General features: G+C 55.3%; 8 non-coding genes across 8 annotated transcripts; 4 read left to right on the top strand and 4 right to left on the bottom strand.

Moving 5' to 3' along the window:
• Positions 1 to 996: 996 nt before the first annotated feature.
• Positions 997 to 1078, top strand: TRNAL-UAA (transfer RNA leucine (anticodon UAA)). The gene has a single exon. It is a non-coding gene; the product is annotated as a tRNA-Leu (tRNA).
• A 2077-nt stretch (positions 1079 to 3155) lies between these two features.
• On the bottom strand, positions 3156 to 3229 carry TRNAT-AGU (transfer RNA threonine (anticodon AGU)). Its single transcript has one exon. It is a non-coding gene; the product is annotated as a tRNA-Thr (tRNA).
• A 2578-nt stretch (positions 3230 to 5807) lies between these two features.
• Positions 5808 to 5890, top strand: TRNAL-UAA (transfer RNA leucine (anticodon UAA)). The gene has a single exon. It is a non-coding gene; the product is annotated as a tRNA-Leu (tRNA).
• A 1558-nt stretch (positions 5891 to 7448) lies between these two features.
• Positions 7449 to 7521, top strand: TRNAF-GAA (transfer RNA phenylalanine (anticodon GAA)). Its single transcript has one exon. It is a non-coding gene; the product is annotated as a tRNA-Phe (tRNA).
• A 1022-nt stretch (positions 7522 to 8543) lies between these two features.
• Positions 8544 to 8625, bottom strand: TRNAS-AGA (transfer RNA serine (anticodon AGA)). Its single transcript has one exon. It is a non-coding gene; the product is annotated as a tRNA-Ser (tRNA).
• A 3582-nt stretch (positions 8626 to 12207) lies between these two features.
• Positions 12208 to 12289, top strand: TRNAS-AGA (transfer RNA serine (anticodon AGA)). The gene has a single exon. It is a non-coding gene; the product is annotated as a tRNA-Ser (tRNA).
• A 2834-nt stretch (positions 12290 to 15123) lies between these two features.
• LOC142824500 (U1 spliceosomal RNA) lies at positions 15124 to 15287 on the bottom strand. Its single transcript, XR_012899360.1, has one exon. It is a non-coding gene; the product is annotated as a U1 spliceosomal RNA (small nuclear RNA).
• Positions 15288 to 18578: 3291 nt separating this feature from the next.
• LOC142824527 (U5 spliceosomal RNA) lies at positions 18579 to 18694 on the bottom strand. Its single transcript, XR_012899385.1, has one exon. It is a non-coding gene; the product is annotated as a U5 spliceosomal RNA (small nuclear RNA).
• Between the last annotated feature and the right edge of the window lie 7612 nt (positions 18695 to 26306).

Here is a 26306-nt window from a genome sequence, read left to right as displayed (position 1 = left end):
TGGTGTACTCTAGTTCTTCTATTATGGGAACTAATAAATAATTTTTCTTTATCAGCCCTCTCCACACCACTCATGATTTTATAGACCTCTATCATATCCCCCCTCAGTCTCCTCTTTTCTAAACTGAAAAGTCCCAGTCTCTTTAGCCTCTCCTCATATGGGACCCGTTCCAAACCCCTAATCATTTTAGTTGCCCTTTTCTGAACCCTTTCCAAGGCCAAAATATCTTTTTTGAGGTGAGGAGACCACATCTGTACACAGTATTCCAGATGTGGGCATACCATAGTTTTATACAGGGTCAGGAAGATATTCTGGGTCTTATTTTCTATCCCTTTCCTAATAATTCCTAGCATCCTATTTGCCTTTTTGACCGCCGCTGCACTCTGCGTGGAAGTTTTCAGAGAACTGTCCACGATAACTCCAAGATCTCTTTCCTGATTTGTTGTAGCCAAATTAGCCCCCATCATACTGTACGTATAGTTGGGGTTATTTTTCCCGATGTGCATTACTTTATACTTATCCACATTAAATTTCATTTGCCATTTTGTTGCCCAATCACTCAGTTTGGTGAGATCTTCTTGGAGTCCCTCACAGTCTGCTTCTGTCTTGACTATCCTAAACAGTTTGGTATCATCTGCAAAATTACTACCTCACTGCTTACCCCTTTCTCCAGATCATTTATGAATAAGTTGAAAAGGATTGGTTAAGTAGGACTCAATTTTCACTATATAAACTGGGGTCCAAGGAGACCAAGGAGAAGAAGGAAAAGGGGAAACGAGAAGAGGAAGAAGGAGGGAAAGGGAAAGGAAGAAGAACAAGAAGGAGGAGGGAGACCTGGAAGCAGAACTCCCCTCTAAGCCAGCCTCAGACCAGAACAGCCAGGAGTCCTCTGCATGACCGGTGAAATGGTTTGCCGTGTGAATTCTGTGGGTCAGGTGACGTCAGGCCTGGGCACTGAGATTATTTATGAGTTTCCCTGGCTTGCTGTTATTTAAAGCTGTGATGGCCGAGTGGTTGAGGCGTTGGCCTTAAAATCCAATAGGGTTTCCCTGCGCAGGTTCAAATCCTGGTCACAGCAAAGCCTGTATTTCGGCTACACCCCTTCCTAGGGCAACATGGTACCCAGACCCTGAGAAGAACATGCCTGTCCCGTCAGAAGGGGCACCTGCAGAAGGCAACAGAGGCTACAAAAGCAGGAGAGAACATGGATTGCAGGGTCCTGCCTAACAATAGGAAAACCAGTCTGGCTTTGAGCAGAGCCACCTCCCCATGGACACAGCCAGGGGACCAAGTGCCTCCAGTGGCCCCTTCCTCTCCCCAAAAGCCGGCCCTGGTTGGGTAGAAAGATGCTGGGCCCAGCGGTCTCCCTTCACCTGGCAGAGGCAGAAGTGATGGAGACAGGCCCAGGGGTGTGTGGGCTACAAAAGCCTCTTGTCCCCTTCTCAACTCCTAACAGTGCAAACATCAGGGAGAGTAGCTCAGTGATAGACTACAAATTATATGAGCGTTACTTCAAATCCAACTGACCATTCAATGGAAACATTTATCTCTCCAATTCCATTGCATTCTAGGTTTCTATTTTTTGGATTCTATAAATGAATACGAACCCTCACTGCTGTCCTGTGCCAATGCCCATTGTGACATAGTGGGGGTACTTGCTGGGCTGTGGTGACCCCTGCTGTCTGGAGCAAGACCCAGCAGGGAAAACCTCACTAGGCCAAGGTAATGCCAAACTTGTTGAACCAGTGGCCAGACACCCCCCATGGAGAGGAACAAAGGAAGGTGGATGCTGCCCTGGCTGGGGGGCAGGGCTGGAAGTTAGTTAGGGAGTTGCTGGCTGGAAGGCAGAGAAGAAGGAGCTGGGGAGGGGGCTGGGGCTCCCCTATCTCAAGGGGGGCATTGAGACCTCTTAGCCCCAGTTCCTGTAACCAGATTACATCTGTGCTGTGCTGTGCTGGAGGAGCAATAAACCACCCTCAATTCCACTGGCTGGTGCAGTCTGTTTGTGCCATTTCGGGGTGCAGGAGACGGGGAACCCCCAACGCGCCGTCACACCCATAAACCAGGCAAACCCGTCCCTCGGCTGGAGCCAGCTCAAACCCGCTGTGTGTCTGGTTTCTGTTTCCATCCGTTCAACAAGGGTGTGATTTGGAAGCCCAATGGCAGGTCCTTGGTCTCCATGGGCTGTGCTGTGCAGAAGAACAAGAACCACACCCAGCTGGGGAGGAACGTCCTAGTGTGTATTGCAATTGGTGGAGGAGGTGCCCAAATCTACCGGAGATGGGCAGGAGCCTGTTACAAACACACACTAAACACCATTATCAGACTGCCTGGCGCACATTCCTGCCTTCCTTTGTGCACACAACATACCTGGGGCTCTGATTACTGGCCACCTGCCTTTCACACAGATCATTGATCCTTGTGACTTTCCGGTACATTCATATGGCAGCTGTTTAAACATAATGTGCTTCTATTGCATGATCAGCACCAGAATCTCCGGCTATGGCTACCCTATGAATTTTCTCAGCAAAAAAGGTGCTAATGAGGGTCTCATTTGCATGAATCATGATCTTATTTGCATATTTTCTGGCAAACTGATTTTGTGCTGCGGTAGTTGTGCAAAAACAACCAGTGTGGAAGTTTTCCTTTTGTGCAAAGCCCCCTTTTTCTGCAAGATCAGGATACCTCTTTTGGGGGGCATAAGAATCTTGTGAAAAAAGGTGGTTTTGTGCAAAAAAAATGTTCACACTGCTTGTTTTTGCACAACAATCCCCATTGGCAGAAAAACTACAAATGAGATCGTGACTCATGCAATTGAGTCCCTCATTAACATATTTTTTAAGGAGAAAATTTCTAGTGTAGATGTAGCCTCTGTGAGTTACCCGCAGTGAGGCTGTTAGTGTCGGTATCTAACTAATTGCATCATTAGGCCATGTCTTCACTCAGGTAGAGATTGCTGCTGCAATCCATCTTCCAGAGCTTGATTTAGCAAGTCTAGCTAAGCCTCACTAAATCAAATCCTGAGGGCACCTCCTGCTCTTTGCTACTATCCCACTCCCACTGTGAAGGCACCACCAAGTTCAAGTGAAGGTAAAACCAACTCCAGATACATGTTGAAGAATGGTGGGAAGAAAAGACCCATTGACCTGGCAACAAGGCACCACTGGGAGTTGAACCCAGGATCTCCTACTTACTAGGCAGGCACTTTAGCCAACTAAGCCATGGTGCCCTCCGTAAAAGCAGCCCTAAAACTGTTCTACTTTATGGTCCCAGACACCCCCTTCCCATTCCAAAGTGCAGCCGTTCCCCATTCCCCTCCAGCTCTTGCCATGACTCAAGGCCTGCCCAGCCCAAGACATTAGATTGGCAGCTGGAACCCAAAACCTTTTTGTCAATTGTAGCAGCAGGCCCCAAAGGGACAGACCCAAGGCAGCCGCCTGGTCCTAAGGCCGGGCCTGCAGCCAGGGGGAGGGAGAAGAATCTCTCCTTTCAGCTGGAGTTGAATCAGCAACCTAAGGGCACTTGCCGAGCACCCGCTACAGGCCTCTGCTCTGCCAGCTGAGCTACATAATGGTACCTGCAGCAGGCTGCTTTGCCCAGGTGGCTCTTGGACGAGTGCCAGGGCAAGAGCCCCCCCAAAGGGGCCGGCCTCCCAGGGGAGGGTCAGGAGAGCCGAGCAGGACAGGGGTGTCACAGGCGCTTCACCCGCAGAAGGACCCTTGAGTGATCCAGGCAGAAACGCCGCGTCTCGCTCCCTGCAGCTCCCCTTGCTGCCCTGGCAGGCGCTGCCCCTTCTCCCACCGGCCTGGGCCTGGCCTCCCTCCCCCGCCCGGCACCACAGAAAGCCCCTTGGCGTGAGCCTGGGCAAGCCAGAGGCCTCAGGCCTGTCCCCTCTGAGGGGCTTGTGCCTCGGCCTCCTCTGCCCTTGGTGCCGGCTCTCCCGGCTGCCCCTGAGCGCTGCTGGCCAAAGGAGGCAGCAAGGCAGGAGAGGGTGGAGGAGCAAGTCCCGCTGAGGCCGACAGCTCGGGCTCAAGCCTCCAGCCCCAGCACAAAACCTTCAGCCGGGCCCGTGTGGCTCCCTCCTGCCCCCGCACACGCTCACAGGGGGAAACGTGCCCCATGTTCCATCCCCGCGCCAGGCCTGGGCGACAGGCTCAGCCCTCGAGCAGCCCACAGGGCCTGTGAGGGACGGACTGAGAGCAGGGCCCCACGGACACCCCCCGTCCTGCCCCACTGGCCTGCGTGCGGCGCTGGCACGGGACAGGCAGGAACGGCAGCCGGGGAGAAAGCAGCTTGGCCTGACGGGCGAGTCTCACTTGCTGACCAGACTCCCAGGCCCTGGGCTCTGGGGCCAGCCCCCCTGTGGGTCAGAGCCCCCTGGCCACAATGCTACTCCAGGGGGTCTGGTTCCAGGGCCACCTAACCCCAGGGCTGGGGGGCTGGAGGCCTTTGCCCTGGAGTCTCGGAGCTCCCCCAGTGTCGGCTGCCACTGGCCTGAATGGTGCTGGATGCTCCTGCTCCCCTCCCAGCAGGCTGGCCCTGCGCAGGCTCTGTGCTCGCTGGAGCCTCCTCCTGCCAGGTCCCCGGCCTGCTCCCTGCAAAGCCTCAGCCTGGCTCCTTTCCTGCCCTCTGCTTGCAGGGCCCGGCTCTGGTGTATCCCTGAGCCCCAGCATTGGGTATAGCACCACCTCCCCTTCCCAGAGAGCAGGCCCCCCCAGGGCTGCAGTGGGAGGATCTGGCCATGGGCTGCTCTCAGCAGAGGGGGCTGTGATCCCAGCCTGGGGCCAGGGAAGCTGCTACCAGATCATGCCGGGCAGGGGGAACCATCCCAGAGAGAGTGGGGAGGTGGCTGAAGAGGGGTGGGGGCAGGTAAGAGAGGTGAAGGGGAACAGGGATGTGTGAGGTGGGGTGGGAAGGGGAGGCAGGAGCCACTGAAGGGAGGTTGGGGGGATCATGCCAGGCATGAGGTGGCTGGGAGCAGGGGTTTCAATGGAGGGAAACTCGGGGGGGTCATAGAAAGTGAAAGGGGGCAACGGCAACTCCCCCACCCCCATCGGGCAGGAGGGGGGGCAGAGGTGACTGGTGGTGGCACTTGGGGGCACCAACTTCTCTGCCCCAACAACATTTCTGAAGTTTATAACCAGGGTGTCCCAAATGCCCCCTGCCTCTGTGGGTGCCTCTCCCTGCGCCCCTCCCTCTGCAGGCACCAGTCCCCCTGGGGGAGGAGCTGCCCCCTCCAGCAGCCTGAGGGGAATTGTTTCTGTGATTTTTTTAAGTGTAGATATCTGCAAACACTGATCTGTAGGGACTGGCAACAGTTTATTTCCATATTTGCATATTTGTTATTTGCATAATGGATATGCAGACATGTAAATATAATGTTACTGGTCTGGCACAAGTTTGTGAATGGGCTTGGCTGTCCATGGTATAAAAAAAAAAGGTTGGGAAACACTGGCCTGATCCATGGGGGCTGGCCAAATGCAAAGCAGGGCAAACACTAGGGCTATGTCTACACGCACGGATTCTTGCATGAGAAATATGCAAATGAGGCTAAGTGTTGAATATCGCTAAGCCTCATTTGCATACCTAATGAGCCACCATTTTTGTAGAAGAGGCTCTTGCACCAGAAGGAGCGTCTACACTGCCCCTTCTTGCACAACAAAAACCGTCTCTGCGGAGGAGGGGGCGGCTCTTTCACCCTTTAGGAGGGAAGCCCTGGCACAGAGATGGGACGGGCAGATACTCTGAGAGCGAGTCCCTGGGGTATTTGGGGAGAGAACTTGCACACGTCTGCCTTTCTCTTCATCACCAGGATGGCCGAGTGGTTAAGGCGTTGGACTTAAGATCCAATAGATGTTTGTCTGTGTGGGTTCAAACCCCACTCCTAGTAGCTTCCTGCTTTGGAAAGACATCGATCTGGATGGTGCTTTGTTCTGCTGTGAGGCAGGGGACTGGACTTCATCTCTGAAAGTCCCTTTGGCTGTGGTGGCATGTTGCGCAAGAGCACATCCCCCCTGCCATGTGTGAGATCTGCACCGGATCTGGTAGTTTCCCACCACATCTCTCCTGGGAAGAGGTGACTCGTTCTCCTTCCATCTCTGCTCCCTTCAAAGGTTTCTGCTGCCTCGGGACCCACCTCCTCAGGGTGCTGCCCCTCTGCCTCTGGGCTGGGAGTGGGAGACTCCACGGTCTCTGCACTTGGGCTGAGAAGTCTCACTGGGACTCGTCTGTTGATGGCGTTAGTCAGCCGGATCCATTCCGTAGCGCTGCCCGAGAGGGAGCTTTACAAGTGCCCAGTGTCCATTGGTATTTTCTGGGGCTCTGTGTAGGGGATTGGGCTTGGCCATCTTTTCCACGGGAAATGCTCCCAGGGCTGCACTTTTCCATGCTATTAACGGAGGAGGTGGGGGTCTGGGATGCAGGTTGGTGCAGACAGGAGCTTGGGGCAGAGGACTGGGGTGCAGGATCTGGGAGGGGTGAGGGTTCAGGAGGGGGGCAGAGGGTTTGGTTTATGTGGGGTACCAGTGGGTTGAGGGAAGGGAGGGGCTGGGGTGCCAGAGGCAGGCTCTGGCTGGGAGACTTACCTGGCTCACTCCCAGCCAGCAGCCCAGCACATTTCTCAGGCAGCTACTTCCCTGCCCCCACACAAGCTGCAGGGGCCATGTGGGTGGGTGAATAAGAGCCTGAGTGGAGAGGGGATGGTGCTTCCCATGGCCAGAAACCAGCCAATGGGATTGTGCAGGGAGCAGGGACACTAATTTCCCAGCATCCCCTTTTCTCAGGAAACACTTCAGGTGTTTGTCTCTCTGGTGGTCTAGTGATTTAGCTCACTGCTGAGGCCTGGGTTCGATTCCTAGTCAGGGAAACCAGCCTTATCTGTATTCATGAAACCTGCCTGGTCTTTGCCCTTTTCCATCACAGGGAGGGCCAGTGGCTGAGGGAAGGGAGGGGCTGGGGTGCCAGAGGCAGGCTCTGGCTGGGAGACACTCCCAGCAGCCAAGCACATTTCTCAGGCAGCCCCTTCCCTGCGCAGGGGGCACAGGTCACACGCCTGGGTGAGTAAGAGCTTGTGGGGACTGGCCAGGGCTTCAAGCAGGCAGCTCCCATTGGCCACAAACAAGCCTGGAGCAGGGACCAGGCCTGAAGCCTTTTCCTCTACAGCTGAGACACACAAAGGGCCCAGCAGCCCCTTCTCTCAGCTGTGCGTGGGGGCAGGGCGAGCAGGGAATCTGCCTGAGGCTTCTTGCTGCCATGTTGGGTGGCTTCATGGGCTGGATCCAGCCCGCTGGCCTGTATTGCCCAGGCCTGGCTTAGAGGGAACCTTGGCTCCGGGCTGTGGGGGAGGGGCGCTGTGGAAAGGCCAGTCTGGCCTTCCTGGGCAGGGCATGACAACATGCGGCAAAACATCCTGGACAGAGAATTACAGGCCACACAGGACTCTTATCCCAGCCAAAGTAGCTCAGTGGAGGGCGCGTTAGACTGAAGATCTAAAGGTCCCTGGTTCAATCCCAGGCTTTGGCATGCTCCAATAGGGGCTAATTACTTCAAGTTGATGGTTTTGCTTAGAGCTGTTCTCACAACCTGCACTGCAGGAGAAAAGGGGAGATGAGCTGCATCCTGGGGCTCTTCCTGCTTTCTCTTGGCCCTGGGTCTCTATCCTGCCACAGGGCAGGTACAAGGGCTACTGTTGGGGGGAATCAGGTGACACCACAAACAACACTCCCTGTTGGCAGTGCTGGAACATGGCACCACATGAGCATGTTGCTAGCACCCATGTCTCCCCCCCTCAGGGCCACTAGAGATGTCCTTGCACCCTGGGGCTGTCTGTCTGGGCCATGCACTCACACACACTGGCCCCTCCCTTTCTAGGACAGGGCTCCTGCTGTTCCTTGCTTTACTCAATCTGGGAGTTGGGCTTATCCCCAAGCAGCAGGGGCTGTGTTTACCTGGGGAGCCACAGATAGGAGCAGAACCCCCTGTTCCCACTTTTTGCTTGGCTTTGAACCAGGAGCCTTTTGCACATCAAGCAAACACAATAACCACCACCCCACAGAAACATGCTTGTCAGTTTTTTTCTGTACATAAACTTGGACAAATATTCTGTTACTAATTCTTTGCCCAAGGTAGAGCAAGAGCAGGGAACAAGACCCCCCCCCCGCCCAATACTTCTCTAGACCCTTTGCTCCCAACACGGCGGGGGTGGGGGGGGGGGGGGCTGTGTGCCTCAGGAGGAGTGACCCACATCATATCCCCAACATTTCTGCCCTTCATGGATGGACCTTTGGGGGCAGGCCCAGACGCTCCATCCTCTCACTCAACTCCTATCACACACTGGAGCAGAGCAGCGCCATGGGGTAGGGCTGAGCAAGGGGCAGAGGCTGCAGGAGCTGAGCGTTTCCCTAGAGCCCAGGGACCCATAACAAGGCACCATGCCCTATGTCTCTCTCGGAAGGCGCAGAAAGGGACTGACTGGGGACAGGGAGAGTGGCTCAGGGGTTGTGCAGCTTGTTGCCCTGGTTAGGGCGTGGCCAAAATGCAGGCCTCACTGTGAGCAGGATTTGAACCTGCGCAGGGAAACCCTATTGGATTTCTAGTCCAGCGCCTTAACCACTCAGCCACCACAGCTGTGAAGGCAGGAGTGTCCCAGGATCAGGGAAAGTGGTAAATAATCCCAGTGCCCAGGCCTGACCTCACCCGCCCCACAGAATTCACACAGCAAACCTGGCTCCAGAACAGGGCAAGCTTGGGGGCTCATTGCTGGGCCATGGGGTGAAGCATTAAACCAGCCCCCTCCTGTGGGGTCTGTGAGTGTTGCTGTCCCTACTGTACAGACAGGGCCATGGGGGCAGGGAGAGGTTCACTGAATGGGCCAAGGTCACCCAGCTAGTTAGAGTCAAAATCTGCCCCCAGCTCCCTGCCCCACCCACCGATGTGCTGACTCCCTGGCTGCCAGGGGGCTGTTTGCATTGGCCTCTTTTGTTTTCTTTTCTGCTGTGAGACACTGGGACAGTTGGCCAGGGCGTCCCGCAGTTGCCATCTCCCTCTGTGCAGGTGCTGTCCAGAGCCCCGACTAGCAAACGCTGACACTGCTGTTAGGTCCAGACCAGAGGGGAGTGTTTAAGGGTTATTTCGGAAGAAGGGTTTTCTCCCCAAATAACTGCATCTAAACGGTGTTTTTTATTTCATAATAAAGTATTTTGAAACAGCACCCGGAAACGATTATGCAAATGTAGCGCGGGATATTTAAATCCCGGTTTCATTTACAATTTCGAATGTCTCCATTTGCATCCCTCTCCTGAAGGAGACTGCAAGTGTCGACATGTCCTGGGTGTTGCAACCTCCCAGCACTCACCTGATGTTCCCTCCCCGCTGCCTGAAGACGTTTGGGAGTCCTCCTGCATCCCCTGGCGCTGCAGGTCATCAGCGTTGTCATCCTGAAGCTGCAGCCGCTGCTTCCCAGGTGTCTCCATCCCAGACTCCACAACTCTCCCTGGAGACAGGGGCTCCCCACACCCCGGGATTCGGTCCAGTTCCTCACAGTATGCACAGTGCTGCGGTGCTTCCCCAGAGCGGGACCTGCCCTCACGGGCCCTCACATACCCCTCCCGCAATTTGTTGACCTTGGCTCTGACTTGGGCTAGGATGCAGGAGGGGGGAGGTGGCCTTTCTCTGCAAGGCCATCAGCCATTGGGCCATATGTTAGATAATTTCATGGAGGTTAGGTCCATAAAAGGCTATTAGCCAGGGGATAAAATGGTGCCCTTGGCCTCTGTTTGTCAGAGGCTGGAGAGGGATGGCAGGAGACAAATCGCTTGATCATTGTCTTCGGTCCACCCCCTCCGGGGCACCTGGTGCTGGCCACTGTCGGCAGACAGGACACTGGGCTAGACAGACATTTGGTCTGAGTCAGTACGGCCGTTTTCATGTTCATAAACGTCTGCATTCCTCCACCTTGACTGCCGGGCCTGCAGAGACTCCCCCTCGGATCACAGCTCCAAGAGGGTCTTTATCTCTGGCCCAGACACTGACAGTGCCCAGTGTTTCTGCCCCTTGTTTGGTCCTGTGATGTGTCCCTGGAGGGGTCTCTGGGGGCTTGTGCCTGTGACATGGCTCTCCGGAAGGCAGACGTGCTTGATCTTAGGCAAAGGACCCAGAAACAACACTTTATGGCAAAAAACACAAGAACGGCTCTTGGTCCGCATGCCCGGGCCACACAGAGTATCCAGAAGTCACTTCCCCACCTCTCCCTTGGCTGCTCTAGAGCTCAGCCCAAAGTCTGATAAACTCTACTCTCCCACCCAACAACCTCTGGGTCTCCTCTCCCGCCCAGCTCCTCACACCACGGAGAGCGCAGGGCAGCCACTACCCCAGCGTCACCACTTCTGGTCTTTGCCTACTTTGAAGTAGGAATAAGACCCTCCGGAAAAGGGCACTTTTTCCGGAGGATCGGGGCCAGTCTAGACGCTCTTTTCCGGCTTTTTTAAAAGCCGGAAAAAAGCGGCAGACATTTTTATTTAAATGCCGCGGGGGATATTTAAATCCCCCGCGGATTTCCCTACGACGACTAGTGAAATTTACATGCCCCTTCCGGAAAAGGGGCCAGTGTAGACGTAGCCCCAAAGTGCAGCAATTTCCTTCCAGCCCTGGCTGTGTCTGCGGCTGAGCTGCACAAAGGAAGATACAAGATCCCCTGGGGGGGGGGGGGGTCTTTGCCGGATGAACGTGCCTAAGGAAAGAAGCTGGAAGCGCAACAGATACACAAAAGGGGACGTGGGACAGTTTGAGTCACACACATGGCAGGGGGCACAGCTCAGCCAGGGACTTTATCCACTCACAGAGCTTCACAGCTTCTCCACCCCCGAAACCCCACCAGGCAAACTGCCCCATGGGCCTTGCCCGCACCATGCTCAGGGCCTGGGGATTTTCTGTCAGTTTGCCAGACCAAATAACAACCACCCCACTGCTCTGGAGTCTCTGCCTCGCATGGGCCTTCTCATCCTCAGGCTCCGCTTTGTCTCCAGGCAGACCCTGCTACAGCCACCTCTTGCTGTCTGTCACTCCTGGGCCTTCTAGAGTAAAATGTGCCTCTTCATTCTGACTTTGAATACCTGGGGTTTTAGCAACCAGATCTGCACCTAACACAAGCTAGTGAGGAGTCTGGACAGCTTCTGCAGCAAAGGAGACAGTAACTAAAGGGCATCCTCGCCAGCTATTTCAGAGAGCAAAGGAATGCAAACTATTTGTTAGTGAATAACAAGGAAACTGTCACCCCAAGTGGGACTTGACCCCACAATCCCTGACTTAGGAGCTCAGTGCCTCGTCCATTAAGCCACTGGGGAACACAGAAAAGCCTGCCAGGGAAAGAAATTCACCCTTCTAAATGGCCCTTCTTCAACTTTTAGCTCCTAATGAATCCCCTTTGAAGAAGCCAGATACACAGGAAGGGCTGATCACACCCCTCTGAAAATCAGCTTTCCATGGGTATCTGTAGCTGGCTCCGAGTCATGGGTCTTGACATTTCGTCTCCCTCCCGAATCCAGGGAAGTGTCTCCCACCGCTGCAGCCTCCTGAGGCTCTATGGCCGTGTCTGTACAGCAGGGACAGCAACACTCACAGCCCCACAGGAGGGCCCCTGGCCTAGCAATGTGGCCCCCTGAGCAGCCTCTGATGTTCCCTGCTTGAGCCCCAGAACCAGCCCTGAGTGAGGGGGGCAGAGGGGGAGCAGCTCACACATGCCAAGGGGCTGGCCAGGGGCAGGACATGAGCCTGCAAGGCAGCAGTGACATCACAAGGAACTTTTACAGCACCTCAGCTCATTGGCTGGGAGGCAGTGACCTCACAGAGCAACCATGGCAACAGCCAGGTGGGACAGACTCATTGGTTGGAGGCAGTGACCTCACAGAGCAACCTTGGCAACAGCCAGGTGGGACAGACTCATTGGTTGGAGGCAGTGACCTCACAGAGCAACCATGGCAACAGCCAGGTGGGACAGGGGCAATCTCAGAGACCCCCATGGCCTCGCTGCCTGGAATCTCCTTTGTGAGGTTTCCCCTTGAACTCACCTCTAAGGCAGCCTCAGACCAGAGCACCCAGGACCCCTCTGCATGACTGCTGAAATGGTTTGCTGTGTGAATTCTGTGGGTCAGGTGACATCAGGCCTGGGCACTGAGATTATTTACCAGTTTCCCTGGCCTGCTGTTATTTAGAGCTGTGATGGCCGAGTGGTTAAGGTGTTGGACTAGAAATCCAATAGGGTTTCCCTGCGCAGGTTCAAATCTTGCTTACAGCGAGGTCTGTGTTTTGGCCACAAGCCTTTCTAGAGCAACATGGTACCCAAACCCTGAGAAGAACGTGTTCTGTCCCATCAGAAAGGACACCTGGGGCTCATCTACACTGGCCCGTTTTCCAAAGGGGGCATGCTAATTTTACAGGTCGTAATAGGGAAATCCGCGGGGGATTTAAATAAAAATGTCCGCCGCTTTTTTCCGGCTTTTAGAAAAGCCGGAAAAGAGCGTCTACACTGGTCCCGATCCTCTGGAAAAAAGCCCTTTTCCGGAGGATCTCTTATTCCTACTTCAAACTTTTTCCGGAATAAGTGGCCAGTGTGGACACAGCCCCAGGCTACGTCTAGACTGGCATGATTTTCCAGAAATGCTTTTAACTGAAAAGTTTTCTGTTAAAAGCATTTTCAGAAAAGCGTGTCCAGATTGGCAGGATGCTTTTCCGCAAAAGCACTTTTTGCGGAAAAGCGTCCGTGGCTAATCTAGATGCGCTTTTCCGCAAAAAAGCCCCGATCGTCATTTTCGCAGTCGGGGCTTTTTTGCGGAAAACAAATCTCTGCTGTCTACACTGGCCCTTTTGCGCAATAGTTTTTCGGAAAAAAATGTTTGCCCAAAAGGGAGCAGCATAGTATTTCTGCAAAAACACTGACAATCTTACATGAGATCGTCAGTGCTTTTGTGGAAATTCAAGCGGCCAGTGTAGACAGCTGGCAAGTTTTTCTGGAAAAGTGGCTGATTTTCCAGAAAAACTGGCCAGTCTAGACACAGCCCCAGGCACTAACACTGGATGCAAAGAAGCAAGTGTAATGGGGGTGTAGCTCAGTGGTAAAGTGTTTGACTATAGGCAAAAGGGTCCCTGTTTCAACTCCAAGTGCCCCCTGAAAGGTTGATCAACTTCTTTGAAACCTTTGCATCTCCAGTTGCATCTCACTCTGCATTTCTGATGTGCAGAGATTACTACAAACCCCTGGGCTGTGTCTACGCTGGGTCACTTATTCCGGAAAAGCAGCTGCTTTTCCAGAATAACTTGCCAGCTGTCTACACTGGCTGCTTGCTTTTCCGGAAAAGCAATGACGATCTAATGTAAAATCGTCAGTGTTTTTCCGGAAAAACTATGCTGCTCCCATTCGGGCAAAAGTCCTTTTCCGGAAAAACTGTTCTGGAAAAGGGCCAGTGTAGACAGCCCAGTAGTCTTTTCCGCAAAAGAGCCCTGATCGCGAAAATGACAATCGGGTCTTTTTTGCGGAAAAGCGCGGCTACATTGGCCACGGACGCTTTTTCGGAAAAAGTGCTTTTCCAGAAAAGCATTCTGCCAATGTAGACGTGCTTTTTCCAGAAATACTTATAATGGAACACTGTTCCATTTTAAGCATTTCCGGAAAAGGGTGACAGTGTAGATGTAGCCCCAGTAATCTGTTTCTCGGCAGCCGCTGAGTTGGGCCCCCCCCCTCCCGTACTCAAGGAGCTGACTGGGGTGACATCTGAGATATGGAGGATTATTTCAGAAAACTCGCGGCAGGTGGGAGAGATTCCTGAAGAGGGGGAAGGGGCAACCTATCAAAAGGGTATATCTGCTGTCTTCAGGAAAGCTGTGGGTACCGTCTCACGTGACTTGCGCACGAATGCGCTCGCTAGCCAAACGCAAACTAGACGGAGCTACCGTCAGGGGGCTGCTAAAGGGTGAGAGATACCGTTCCCGGGGAATAGTTATCGCCGTAATGCCCAGCCTCGCTGGAAGAGTGTAACGAGCGGGGGTCCGGCAGGGATTCCTTGTGGGCCCGGTTCCCTTCCTCGGCCATTCGGATGGGCGGCGTAGAGAGTACACTTATCAAGACTGCGGAGGACCCCGAACTGGGAGGGGTTGCAGGTGCTGTGGAGGACGGGATCCTCGCAATTCGGAATGATCTGGACAAAGCGGAGAAATGGTTTGGAGAGACTACAATGAAGTTCAATAAGGCCAAATGCAAAGTACTCCGCTTACGAATGATCGATCCGTTGCTTGCGCCCACGTGCAGGGTGGCAGAGAGAGAGAGAGAGAGAGAGAGAGAATGGGAAACGGCTGTCTAGGAAGGAATACTGTGGACAAGAATCGGCGCAGCAGGGGAGAGGGCCAGAGAGAGGCTGGCTGTCACAGCGGACCGCGAGGTAAACGGGAGTTGAGAGCGGTAAATGGGTTGCCAGAGCAGCGAACATGGTTCTGGGGCGCGTTAGCGGAAGCAGCAGCGTCGTGCGGAAGACAGGAAAAGTAATTCTTCCGCTCTGCACGGTGAGGATTAGGCCTAGCTGGAGCATTGTGCCCTGTGGGCGGGAAGGGAGGCAGACTCATACAAATCGGAGACAGGGAATGCAGAAAAATGCAAGAGAAACTGACTGTGCGGGGTGTAGAAGATTGGAAGGGAGTCTGCTAGAGGGGAGCTGCTAAGAGTTTTCAGGGCCATAAAAGACTGATAGGCAGAGAAGAGAGAACTTCTGGTTCTTCTGAAGCTCGGGGGGGGGGGGGGGGGGGGGGGGGGGGGGGAGGCCAGGACGAGAAGCAAGGGGCTGGGGCTGCAGCAAGGGCCAGCAGGCCATTAGGGGAAACTTCCTGTAAGGCAAGCAGGGTGATTGAAGAGGGGCATCAATGGCCTAGGAAAGCGATGTGCTTTCCAGGAGATGGCAGAAGAAGCAGAAAAAAGAGCCCCCCCCAGGGACCAGCCAAGCCAAGCCTTAACACAGAACAGAGACCGAGCAGAGAAAAATGCAAAAAACTAGCAATGAGAGAAAAAAGAGCGAGAACAGAAGCAGCAACATTTCTTCTCTGTTTGCCTTGGTCATCTGTCAGTCTATTGTTCACAGCGAGCGCCAGGGGAAAGCGCGAACGCAGTCCCCCACTACCACAAATTATGCAGTCGAGTTTCCCGCATTTGGGGAAATCGCAGGGGTCAGCACACCCGCAGTGCAATGGATGAGCCTCACCCTGGGAAAACCACCTTCATGATCATGGTATCTCCCCTGCCAGGTAAGTATGAGTTCCACTTGCACAACCACCACCTGCCCCCCACCGCCCAAACCCTCTCACATCACAGGGGACGCCGCCTCACGCACTCACACTGCTGCGCCCCAAACGCTCCCCTACTGCCCGCACCCGCCCCCAAGCCGCCCCCAACACCCACACCGAGCCCCGCTTGCCCAAGGCGGGTCCCACTCGCCAGCCCGCTCCCGCTCCCACAAGCCTCCACTTGCGCCCACATCTGCATACGTACTCACGCCGCTCCACCTCTCCCCCCGGGACACGCCCCTGCCTGCCTGTCTTCCCCGGGCCCGGAGCTCTCTCTCCTCTCCGGCCTGAGCCCCACTTTGGCGGCGCTGCTGCACCCCGACTCCCGACCCCACCGGCACTCTCCCCGGCTGCGGCCCGCACACCCAGCAGGAGCTGGCTCGGACAGGAGCCGCCACTCAGGAGGCACCGGGTCTGTGCGGCTTCCGCTCTCGCCCCAATACCCCCGGTCCAGCTGGGCCCGTCGCCCTCCATAGCTGGGCGCATCCGGGCTGTGTCTACACTGGCCACTTATTCCGGAAAATCAGCCGCTTTACCGGAATAACTTGCCAGCTGTCTACACTGGCCCCTTGAATTTCCGGAAAAGCACTGAGGATCTACTGTAAGAATCAGCCACTTTACCAGAAATACTATGCTGCTCCCGTTCGGGCAAAAGTCCTTTTTCCAGAAAACTGTTCCGGAAAAGGGCCAGTGTAGACAGCACAGTAGTGTTTTCTGCAAAAAAGCCCCGATCGCGAAAATGACGATCGGGGCTTTTTTGCGGAAAAGCTCATCTACATTGGCACGGACGCTTTTCCGGAAAAAGTGCTTTTCCGGAAAAGCATCCTGCCAATGTAGACACGCTTTTTCCGGAAATACTTATAACGGAAAACTGTTCCGTTTTAAGCATTTCTGGAAAATCATGCCAGTGTAGACGTAGCCCCGGAGCACACTAGGGGGGCAAGAAGAAAGTGGGTGTGGGGTGGGGGGGAGAAGGCAGGAGCCTTCCGGGGAGGCACAGGAATCTTTCCCCCTCCCAGTAGGAGCAGCATCCACCCTTTCTGCTCCCCCTCCCCTCCCTCTCCCGCACACACACACGCCCCACTCCTCCAGCCCTCCTGGCTAACCCTGGGCACGTCACCCCGGCTCTTCTGGGCCTCTCTTCTCTCTTTGGCAAAACGGTGCTGATGAGGCTTCCCTCCCTGGCAGCAGGGGCGGATGAGAGTTTTGCGGGGCCCAGGGCAGCACGATATCGCGGGGCCTCCCCTTGGGAGAAAAATAGAAAAAAGGGGTCGTCCCACCCCCGTGCCCACTCCTCCAGTAGCCCCACACTGATCATGTGAGCTACCCCTCCTCATTCCCTCTCCTAACACCTCCCTCTACACACCTGCCCTGCCTCTCTCCTCTGGTGCTGGTCCCTCCCCTGCAGAGCCGTGTCTAGACTGGCCAGTTTTTCTGGAAAATCAGTCACTTTTCTGGAAAAACTTGCCAGCTGTCTATACTGACCGCTTGAAATTCCGCAAAAGCACTGACTTCCTATTGTAAGAAATCAGTGCTTTTTGCGGAAATACTATGCTGCTCTCCTTTGGGCAAAAGTCTCTTTTGCGCAAAAGGGCCAGTGTAGACAGCGGAGGTTTGTTTTGTTTTGTGCAAAAGCACGTCTAGATTGGCCACAGACGCTTTTCCACAAAAAGTGCTTTTGCAGAAAAGTGTCTGTGCCAATCTAGACGCTCTGTTCCGAAAATGCTTTTAAAAGAAAACTTTTCCGTTAAAAGCATTTCCAGAAAATCATGCCAATCTAAACGCAGCCCGGGTGTAAAGCGTAAAATTTAAGCATGAATGACAATTCAGAGGTTTCTCTTTCAAGTCTGGTGGTAAAATGCCTTAGAAGGGCTGTGTCTAGACTGGCAAGTTTTTCCGCAAAATCAGATGAAACTTGCCAGCTGTCTACACTGGCCGCTTGAATTTCCGCAAGAACACTGACGATCTCATATAAGATCGTCAGTGTTCTTGCGGAAATACTGTGCTGCTACCGTTCGGGCAAAAGCCCTCTTGCACAAATCATTTGCGCAAGAGGGCCAGTGTAAACAGCACAGTACTGTTTTCCGCAAAAAAGCCCCAATCGCGAAAATGGCGATCGGGGCTTTTTTGGGGAAAACCGCGTCTAGATTGGCACGGACGCTTTTCTGCAAAAGCACTTTTTGCAGAAAAGCATCCTGCCAATCTAGATGTGCTTTTCCGAAAATGCTTTTAACGGAAAACTTTTCTGTTAAAAGCATTTTCGGAAAATCATGCCAGCGTAGACGTATCCAAGCAGTATTCAGGTAATCAAGTCGCTGAGACAATGCCATTTCTGGTTGAAATGGCAAAACACTGTTTTTCTTTGTGATACTGTCTGATATCCCTTTTGTGTGCATTGATTCTTTGGAGAAGCATCTGAGACGTTTGTCCAGTTATATACATTATCTTACCCAGTACAAAGATAGCTTCCCCAATTATCACCTCTAATATCATTAGCTCTCAGACATTTACCTCCCCCCTCCCATCTCTCCTCTGTTCTGAAATTTGATTTGACTTTTTTATAGGTGTTCACTTTTTTTGATTGTATCCCTTGGCTACGTCTAGACTGGCATGATTTTCCACAAATGCTTTTAATGGAAGGCTGTGTCTAGACTGGCCAGTTTTTCCAGAAAATCAGCCGCTTTTCCAGAAAAACTTGCCAGCTGTCTACACTGGCAGCTTAAATTTAGGCAAAAGCACTGACGATCTCGCGTAAGATTGTCATTGTTCTTGAGGAAATACTATGCTGCTCCGGTTCGGGCAAAAGTCCTTCTGTGCAAAACTTTTGAGCAAAAGGGCCAGTGTAGACAGCCCAGATTTGTTTTCCGCCAAAAAGCCCGGATCGCGAAAATGGCGATCGGGGCTTTTTTGCGGAAAAGTGCGTCTAGGTTGGCACGGACGCTTTTCCACAAAAAGTGCTTTTGGGGAAAAAAGTGTCTGTCTAATTTAGATGCTCTGTTCCAAAAATGCTTTTAACAGACAACTTTTCCATTAAAAGCATTTCCAGAAAATAATGCTAGTCTAGACGTAACCTCTCTTATTAACACTACATAGCTCTATTTTTTGTTTTAGCTAGACTAGACTAACACAACTACTACTATTAAAAAAGATAGTACACCATAAGGTACAACAACATTTTCAAATAGACACAGGCATCTACAGGCCTCAGTACAAAAACTAATAGTTCAGTTCTGTTTTTTTTTTTTTTCAAACCATTGGGTAGTTCCACTGGAGTAAAGCCTCAAAAAATTGAGTACAAACTCATAAATGTTCCTCTCCACAGAAATCTTTAGTAAAAGGCAAAAGATTTATACAATCTGAAAAGAAACCAGAGTATAGTGCAATAGCGGCAGAGGTGCTGCCAGAAAAACGGCATCTGTTTCTCAACTCACGGTGGCTACACCGGACAGTCTGCAAATCCCCACCCCTTCTGCAGCCTGCTGCTCTGCCGTGCTGATAGCCCGAGTTTTGCAATGGATCCAGGGGCTTTAGGAGCAAACTCTGTCCCATGGACGCGGATGGCGAATCACTGTGTGCAATGCATTGTGGATATGTAAATGAGCACCCCTGGGTACACTCGAGCATGCGGAGGAGCCCAGATCTCCGAGCTGTGGCTGCATCCCCTAGCTCGCTGCTGCGGGCCGGGCTGGGCAGCTGCTGCCAGTCCCACCGCTGTTCCAGGCGCAGGCCGCGTGCTGGTTCCCCGCGGGCCCTTGGGCCGGTAGCTTGGGAGTGCCAGGCTCTGCGCTTCCCTCGGGAGGGGCAGGCGGGCTTGGGGCTCTGGTTGCTGCCGCGTGTAAGGGCCGGGGCATGAGCCGCTCAACTGCCTCGGGGGAGGGTGGTTCAGCCACGGAGTATACAGAGGATCCAGCCCACCCTGCGGCAGCAAAGTCGGCGGCTTCTCCCCAGCCTCCAACGCTGCAGCCTGCACCTGCGGCCCTTCTCAGTAGCCCGCCCGCTGTGATCGAGCCAGACCCCGGGACACCCGAGTGCGATTCTCCCCCGCCTGGGCCGGCTGGTGCTGCCCCCGGTTTGCTCGCGCTGTTTAAACACCTCAGTCTCCGCCCGTAGGAGCTTCCGCTCCCTAAAGGAGCCGGGTTGGTTCCAACCTTCTCAGGAACGTTCACAGCGCGGAACAGAACAGGAACAGCCGCGCTGGTGATGAAACCCTGGCACGGGGTCTAGCGCGGGGTTTGTAACCCCCTCGTCTGGGAGCGTCACTGGAACAATTCTCTGACACGCTGTGCTTCTATTGCATTATCTACACGACGAGTTTTCTCAGCAAAAGAAGGTGCTAATTAGGGTCCCATTTGCATGAGTCATGATCTTATTTGCATATTTTCTGGCAAACTGATTTTGCACTGAGGGGCTTGCGCCACGGCCTCCTCTGCCCTTGGTGCCGGCTCTCCCGGCTGCCCCTGAGCGCTGCTGGCCAAAGGAGGCAGCAAGGCAGGAGAGGGGGGAGGAGCAAGTCCCGCTGAGGCCGACAGCTCGGGCTCAAGCCTCCAGCCCCAGCACAAAACCTTCAGCCGGGCCCGTGTGGCTCCCTCCTGCCCCCGCACACGCTCACAGGGGGAAACGTGCCCCATGTTCCATCCCCGCGCCAGGCCTGGGCGACGGGCTCAGCCCTCGAGCAGCCCACAGGGCCTGTGAGGGACGGACTGAGAGCAGGGCCCCACTGACACCCCCCGTCCTGCCCCACTGGCCTGCGTGCGGCGCTGGCACGGGACAGGCAGGAACGGCAGCCGGGGGGAAAGCAGCTTGGACTGACGGGCGAGTCTCACTTGCTGACCAGACTCCCAGGTCCTGGGCTCTGGGGCCAGCCCCCCTGTGGGTCAGAGCCCCCCGGCCACAATGCTACTCCAGGGGGCCTGGTTCCAGAGCCACCTAATCCCAGGGCCTGGGGGGCTGGAGGCCTTTGCCCTGGAGTCTCAGAGCTCCCCCGTGTCGGCTGCCAGTGGCCTGAATGGTGCTGGATGCTCCTGCTCCCCTCCCAGCAGGCTGGCCCTGCGCAGGCTCTGTGCTCGCTGGAGCCTCCTCCTGCCAGGTGCCCGGCCTGCTCCCTGCAAAGCCTCAGCCTGGCTCCTTTCCTGCCCTCTGCTTGCGGGGCCCCTGGCAGCAGCTCCGGGTGGATCCCTGAGCCCCAGCATTGGGTGCAGCACTGCTGGGCCCCCGGAGCCCGGGCTGCAGCCAGGAGGGGGAATCTCCCACAGGGCCGGTGGGATGTAGAAAGCTGCTCCCTGGGAACCTTTCCCACGGCAGCGCCCCCAGCCTGGCCCAGCCCCCGCCCCAGGGTGGGCAGCATTTGGTGGGGAGGTAGGAGAGACCCCCCCTTCCGTTCCCTTCCCTTCCCTTCCCTTCCCTTCCCTTCCCTTCCCTTCCCAGAGAGCAGCCCCCCCCAGGGCTGCAGTGGGGGTATCTGTCCCAGGGCTGCTCTCAGCAGAGGGGGCTGTGATCCCAGCCTGGGGCCAGGGAAGGTGCTACCAGCTCGTGCGGGGCGGGGGGAGCCACCCCAGAGAGGGTGGGGAGGGGGATCGAGAGGGGTGGGGCAGATAGGAGAGGTGAAGGGGAACAGGGACGTGTGAGGTGGGGCAGGAAGGGGAGGCAGGAGGTGCTGAAGGGAGGCTTTTTTGCGCAAAAGTGCGTCTATATTGGCCTGGACTCTTTTCCGCAAAAAGTGCTTTTGCAGAAAAGCGTCTGTGCCAATCTAGATGCTCTTTTCCGCAAATACTTTTAACAGAAAACTTTTACGTTAAAAGCATTTGCAGAAAATCATGCCAGTCTAGATGTAGCTTAGGGGTGCATCCTATAGCTCAAAATAAGTGATGCAAATTATGTAGCTTATTTCGAGTCAATTTTGAAATAGCTTATTTTGTAATTCGGTGCTGACTACACAGCGCTTAGTTCAAAATAAATCGCAATTCCAAAACGCCCCTCCCTCCTTGTGCCATGAGGTTTACAGGGACGTCGGAATAGAGAGCCCGTTATGGTTTGACATAAGAGGCTTGCTCTTTAGATGCGTCTGTGTGATTTGAGCACCACGTTCTAAACCTCCGAGCTAGCCGGCCCACGGGTGTCAGTCTCACAAGTGGCCCTTTCAGAAAGGAGCCTCAGGCAGCTGCAGGGACGTTGTGGGCTCTGGAACAAGGTGGGTGGGGCAGGAGATGCTTGCGCAAGCAGGGGAATTAGCTCAAGTGGTAGAGTGCTTGCTTAGCATTCGAGAGGTAGTGGGATCAATGCCCACATTCTCCAACTGTAGCTTAGGTCTCATCCCTTATTTTCAGTAGCCCTCTTCCTACCTGTTCTCCTGAAAAAGACAGACCTGGATCCCCCTTTTTTCCATCCAGCAATTGCCATGCTGCGAAGCAAAGAGCAGAGATAGCAAGACAACCACTTCATCAGGCTCTGTGGTGCAATGGAAAGCTTGTTGCACTTCTAAGCGATGGTGGCTAATATAAACCAAGCTGATCATTCAAAAGTTATAGGTTAAAATCCCACCAGAGTCATTTTAGGTGCTCACTGATTTCCAGGGTTCAGCTTTTACAGAACAGGCAATCCTTAGGCTCACACCGGAGTGGGCTTGAGTCCAGACAGTTCCCAGTAGATCCCAACGGGGGTGGAGGGAAGGGCTTGTACTTGGGGTTGGGGCTGGGGGTTGTTCTGAAAGGCTGCAGGTGCCGTTAGACGCTTTTGTCCCTTCATGTCTCCTACCAGTGCTGAGCAACACTCAGGCTGTGTCTACACTACACTGTTCTTCTGAAAAAAGCTACGCAAATTGCGAACCCCAATTTGCGTAGCTTTTTCTGCTTCTTTTTTCAGAGGCTTTTCCAACATTTGGCCTGTCTACACTGGGCCAAATGTCAGAAAAAAAAAAAACATTTTTTTTGGAACATTTCTTCTTCTTCATAAAATGAAGTTCACATCTGCTCTTCCAAAAAAAAAAAATTCAGAAGAGCAGATGTGTTCTCTGGACTAAAGCATTGTCTCTAGTGTAGACAGAGACCTGATGTAGCGTCTTCAGCGTAGACAGAGGGGTGACATAAGATACACAATTTGGGCTACAGACGTTGTCGTTTTGAGCTTATTTTGAAAACCCTTTGGTGTCTACACAGCACGAAATATCGAAATAACCTGCTATTCGGTAATGTCCCTTCCCCCTCATGGAATGAGGTTTACCAGGACATTGGAATAGCGAGCCCATTGGATTTCACAATAAGGGGGCACTGTTAACACGCAGGATAGATATTACAGGTACCGCCATACCCCAAAATAGCCCTGCAGTGTCGAGGTCACCTTACAGGCCCACATCCTCATCACATCCCCAGCATTTCCCCCCTGCAGGGATGGACTTTTGGGGGCAGGCCCAGACTCCCCGGCCTGTCACCAACCTTCTGTCACACTGCAGGGTGGAGCAGCCCCCAGGGGTAGGGTTGAGCCATGGGGTGCTGGGTGAGGGGCAGCAGGAGCTGAGTTTGCCGGGGACACCATCCCAGGCATTTCTCTAACAGGAGCAGAAGTGGCTTGATGGGGAGGGGGGGGGAAACGGGGGAGGAGGGGGATTTTATCTCAGGCTTTATGTAGCTTGTTCCCCTGGTGACGGGTGTGTCCCTGGCCCAGCTAATGGGGCCGCACCTGCGGTCAGGGGATGGGGAGCCCATGCCCCCTCCCCCCAGCTGCCCCAAAGCTAAGAGCTGAACATGCCGGCTCAGGGGCTTCCCCGGGGGTTGCACAGGGGCTGGCAGGGAGCCTGTAGAGCCATAAACCAGACGTTCAACAGCCTGGCGCCTCCAGGAGCCTAAACCGGACTCCTGCCTCCCTCCCCATCCCATCATAGCACTCTCCCCACCCCTCAGAACTCCTACCCTCCAGCTAGGGAGACCCTGCCTCAGTTTCCCCACCTGGTAGAGAAAGGAGGGGATGAGGATCCCACATCCCAGAGGCTAACCAGGGGGCTGAAAGCTCTCACGTGGGCCCCACCCCTCCCCTGCCCACTCCGGTTGCATGAGGCCCCAGCCTGGCTCCTTGGCCCAGGGGGCAGTGAGGGGCCTGGGCTGCCTGGCCCCAGGAGGGGGGTTCTTAGGCCGAGCTCAGCACCTGCCCGTAGCGGGGAATTAGGCACCAAGCTCCATGAGAGCCGGGGCTTAGGTCACACGCTCTATGGGGGGCTCCCATTGGCTGGCTCTGGTGGCTCCCTGCTCGCAAGCTGGCATGTATGGGGCCCATTCTGAGGGGGCGTCTCCCCCCTTTCCCTGCCCAGGGAGCCCACGGGCCCGGCTCAGGCTGGGTGGGTCCCGGCACGTCCTGTGACTGGGCAGGCGCTGGTCAGTGAGGTGCCTGGCGATCGGTCTCAGCCCCTCAGGGCCAGTGAATGTGGCCCCTGGGCCTTTCCTCCCGGCTGTGCATGGGGGTTTATTTCCCTTCTGCAGCCTTTGGGGAGCCCGGCGCTGGCGCGACTCTGGCGCAGACACAGCGAGGGGAAGGCGGGCGGGGACGTGACTGAAATAAGAGCAGCGGGCAGGGGGCTCAGGTGTGGGGCCTGCACAGACACTTTGTGCTGCGGGGGTGTCAGTGGGGGTAGCCCTGGCAATGGGGCGGGTCGGTGTGAGGAGCAAGGGGAGATTTTCTGGCCAAGAGCCTGTGTTGGGAAGGGATTCGTCAGCCCGTCCAGCGCTGTGACACGGCTCCCCGTGACGGTCAGCGTGTGGTGTGCGTCACACGGCCACTCACCACAGACATGCAGGGCCCGTGTGACACTGCCCGGCCCAGTGCCAGCTCCTGTCCAGGCCCCAGATCTCCCCGAGCACTGGCACAAGCCGGGATGGCAGCCAGCTGGCTCCCTGGGGTATCCATGCGGTTAAAACAGCCATTGGACTGGCAGAGACGGGGCAGAGGCTGGACTCTGGGAAATGCGGGAGTGGGGTGGAGGGTGGCTGCCGGTGCTGACCCCTGGGACTGGCTGTGCCTGTGGTGCTGGGCGAGGGTTCGGTGTTTCTCAGGGTTTGGACGAGGGTTTGTTGTGAGACCAAGTGTGAGACCCTGATGTGTCCAGGGGACGGGGGAGGGGGCATCTCCTGCCTGGCACAGGGAGCTCCAGACACCAGACAAGCCACCCTGGAGCATAAGACTCTGTTGGCTGCTCCCCTCCCCCACCTGGCCTTGAAGAAGAGCCGGTGTAGCGAGCAAATGTCATGTTTGTTTGACAGAAACTGTGACGGTCACAAAAACGGAGAGGTTTCACTTTTTGCCTATACACCTGATGAGAAAGCCGGGCAGGGCCCGATCCTCCAACCCCTCCCAGTCCAGCCATCGTGTGGATCCTGGGGGTGCTGGTGGGGTCGGTGGCTGGCAGAGGCCAGGCTAAGCAGCAGGGTCAGGCCCCAGCTGGGCTGTTCGCTCCCCCTGCCCCGCTCCAGCTTTTCCTCTTTTGCAAGGAGCTGAGGAACCAGCCTGCTGGGGCTAAGGGCACCCGCCCAAAGTCCCACCGACATTCACATGAGGTCCCTAAAACTCCCGGCGGGGGCTGGAGCCAGCCCGGAGCCGCTGGGTTCAGGGAGCGCAGCGAGTCAGAGCGCGGGGGGGGCGCTGTGCCGGGCTCCCCGTGTCACTCCCGGGCGGGCCTGGGAGCCGAGCCCTGGGGCCCAGAGCTGCCGCCCCCGACCCAGGGTGGTGCCCTGGGCTTGAACTCGGGGCTAGACTGGGAAGCGCCTCGCCCCGCCCTTTGCTGCTTTCGGTTTCGAGTCGGGCAGCCCCTGCCGGCGGGACGGACGCTGCGTCCCGGAAAAGGGCCGCTCTGCCTGGGGTCCCTGCCTAGGGACGGGGGCTCTGGGGGCAGCGGGGCCGCTGGGGAGCCCGGAGCGGCGCAGATTCGCCCCCCAGGGAGGGTCCCTGCGAGCCCCGCGCTTTGCTGCCGGGCCGGGTCCTGCTGCTGCCCCGGGGCTACGGGGATCACGCGGGGCTTTGCCGCCGGGCGCGCAGCGCGGCTGGGAACGTCTCCCCTGCCGGGTCCCCTTGGCGCGCTGCGCTGGGCACGGGCGGGCGCGGGCCCGAGCGCCATCGGCAGCTCTTAGTGGGGGGGCGGCCTGCTCCGCCGCTCCAGAGCCAGAGGGCGAGGGATGCAGCAGCCCGGGTGCTAGTGGGGCAGCGAGCGGGAGATTTTTCTAAAGCGCCCAAGGGATTCCGGAGCACAAGCCCCATTGACCCCAACTCCCCTGGGCCTATGAAAATCTCCCCCTCTGCTTGTGAATTGCCCCTGCCTGGGCCCACGAGACCCCTGGCATTTGGGGGGAGGGCGGGATTCACCCCAAGGGAGGCGTGGGGGTGGGGGGAGGAAGGGAGCTGCTGCTGCTGCTGCTCTCGGGGTCCCTGACCAGGGATGTTAGTTATCCAGTAATTGAATACTCAAGTAGCCGCATGAATTTTTGACAATAAAGGCCACACTGCGTCAGACCAAAGATCCACCTAACCCATGATCCTGTTTGCCGACAGTGGCCAATGCCAGATATCCCAGAGGAAGTGAACAGAACAGGGAATTTTCAATGATCCCTCCCCTGTCTCCCATTTCTAGCCTCTGACAAACAGGCTAGGGACAACATTCCTACCCATGCTGGCTAATAGCCATTGAAGGATCTGACTTCTATGAATGTATCTAGTTCTTTTTTTAATCCTGTTAAAGTCCTGGTCATCACAACATTCTCCAGCGAGGAGTTCCACAGGTTGACTGTGTGTTGCCTGAAGAAAAAGTTCCTTTTGTTTTTTTAAACCTGCTGCCTATTAATTTCAGTTGGTGACCCTTGGTTCTAATTCAGTAGTCCCTGGGGGCGGGGCCAGCAGCCAGTGCAATCCAGCCCTACTCCCAGAAAGCTCTGTGCCTCTCTATCAGATGAAGCAGTGTGGTATGGCAGATGGTCTGTGAGGGGAGCCAGTTTAAAAACCAGTTCCCCTCATGGACC

Source organism: Pelodiscus sinensis, unplaced genomic scaffold (genome assembly GCF_049634645.1).
Source record: "Pelodiscus sinensis isolate JC-2024 unplaced genomic scaffold, ASM4963464v1 ctg35, whole genome shotgun sequence".
Lineage (NCBI taxonomy): Eukaryota > Metazoa > Chordata > Testudines > Trionychidae > Pelodiscus > Pelodiscus sinensis.
Note: the sequence above shows the minus strand (reverse complement) of the source record. Positions and strands in the feature narration are given on the sequence as shown.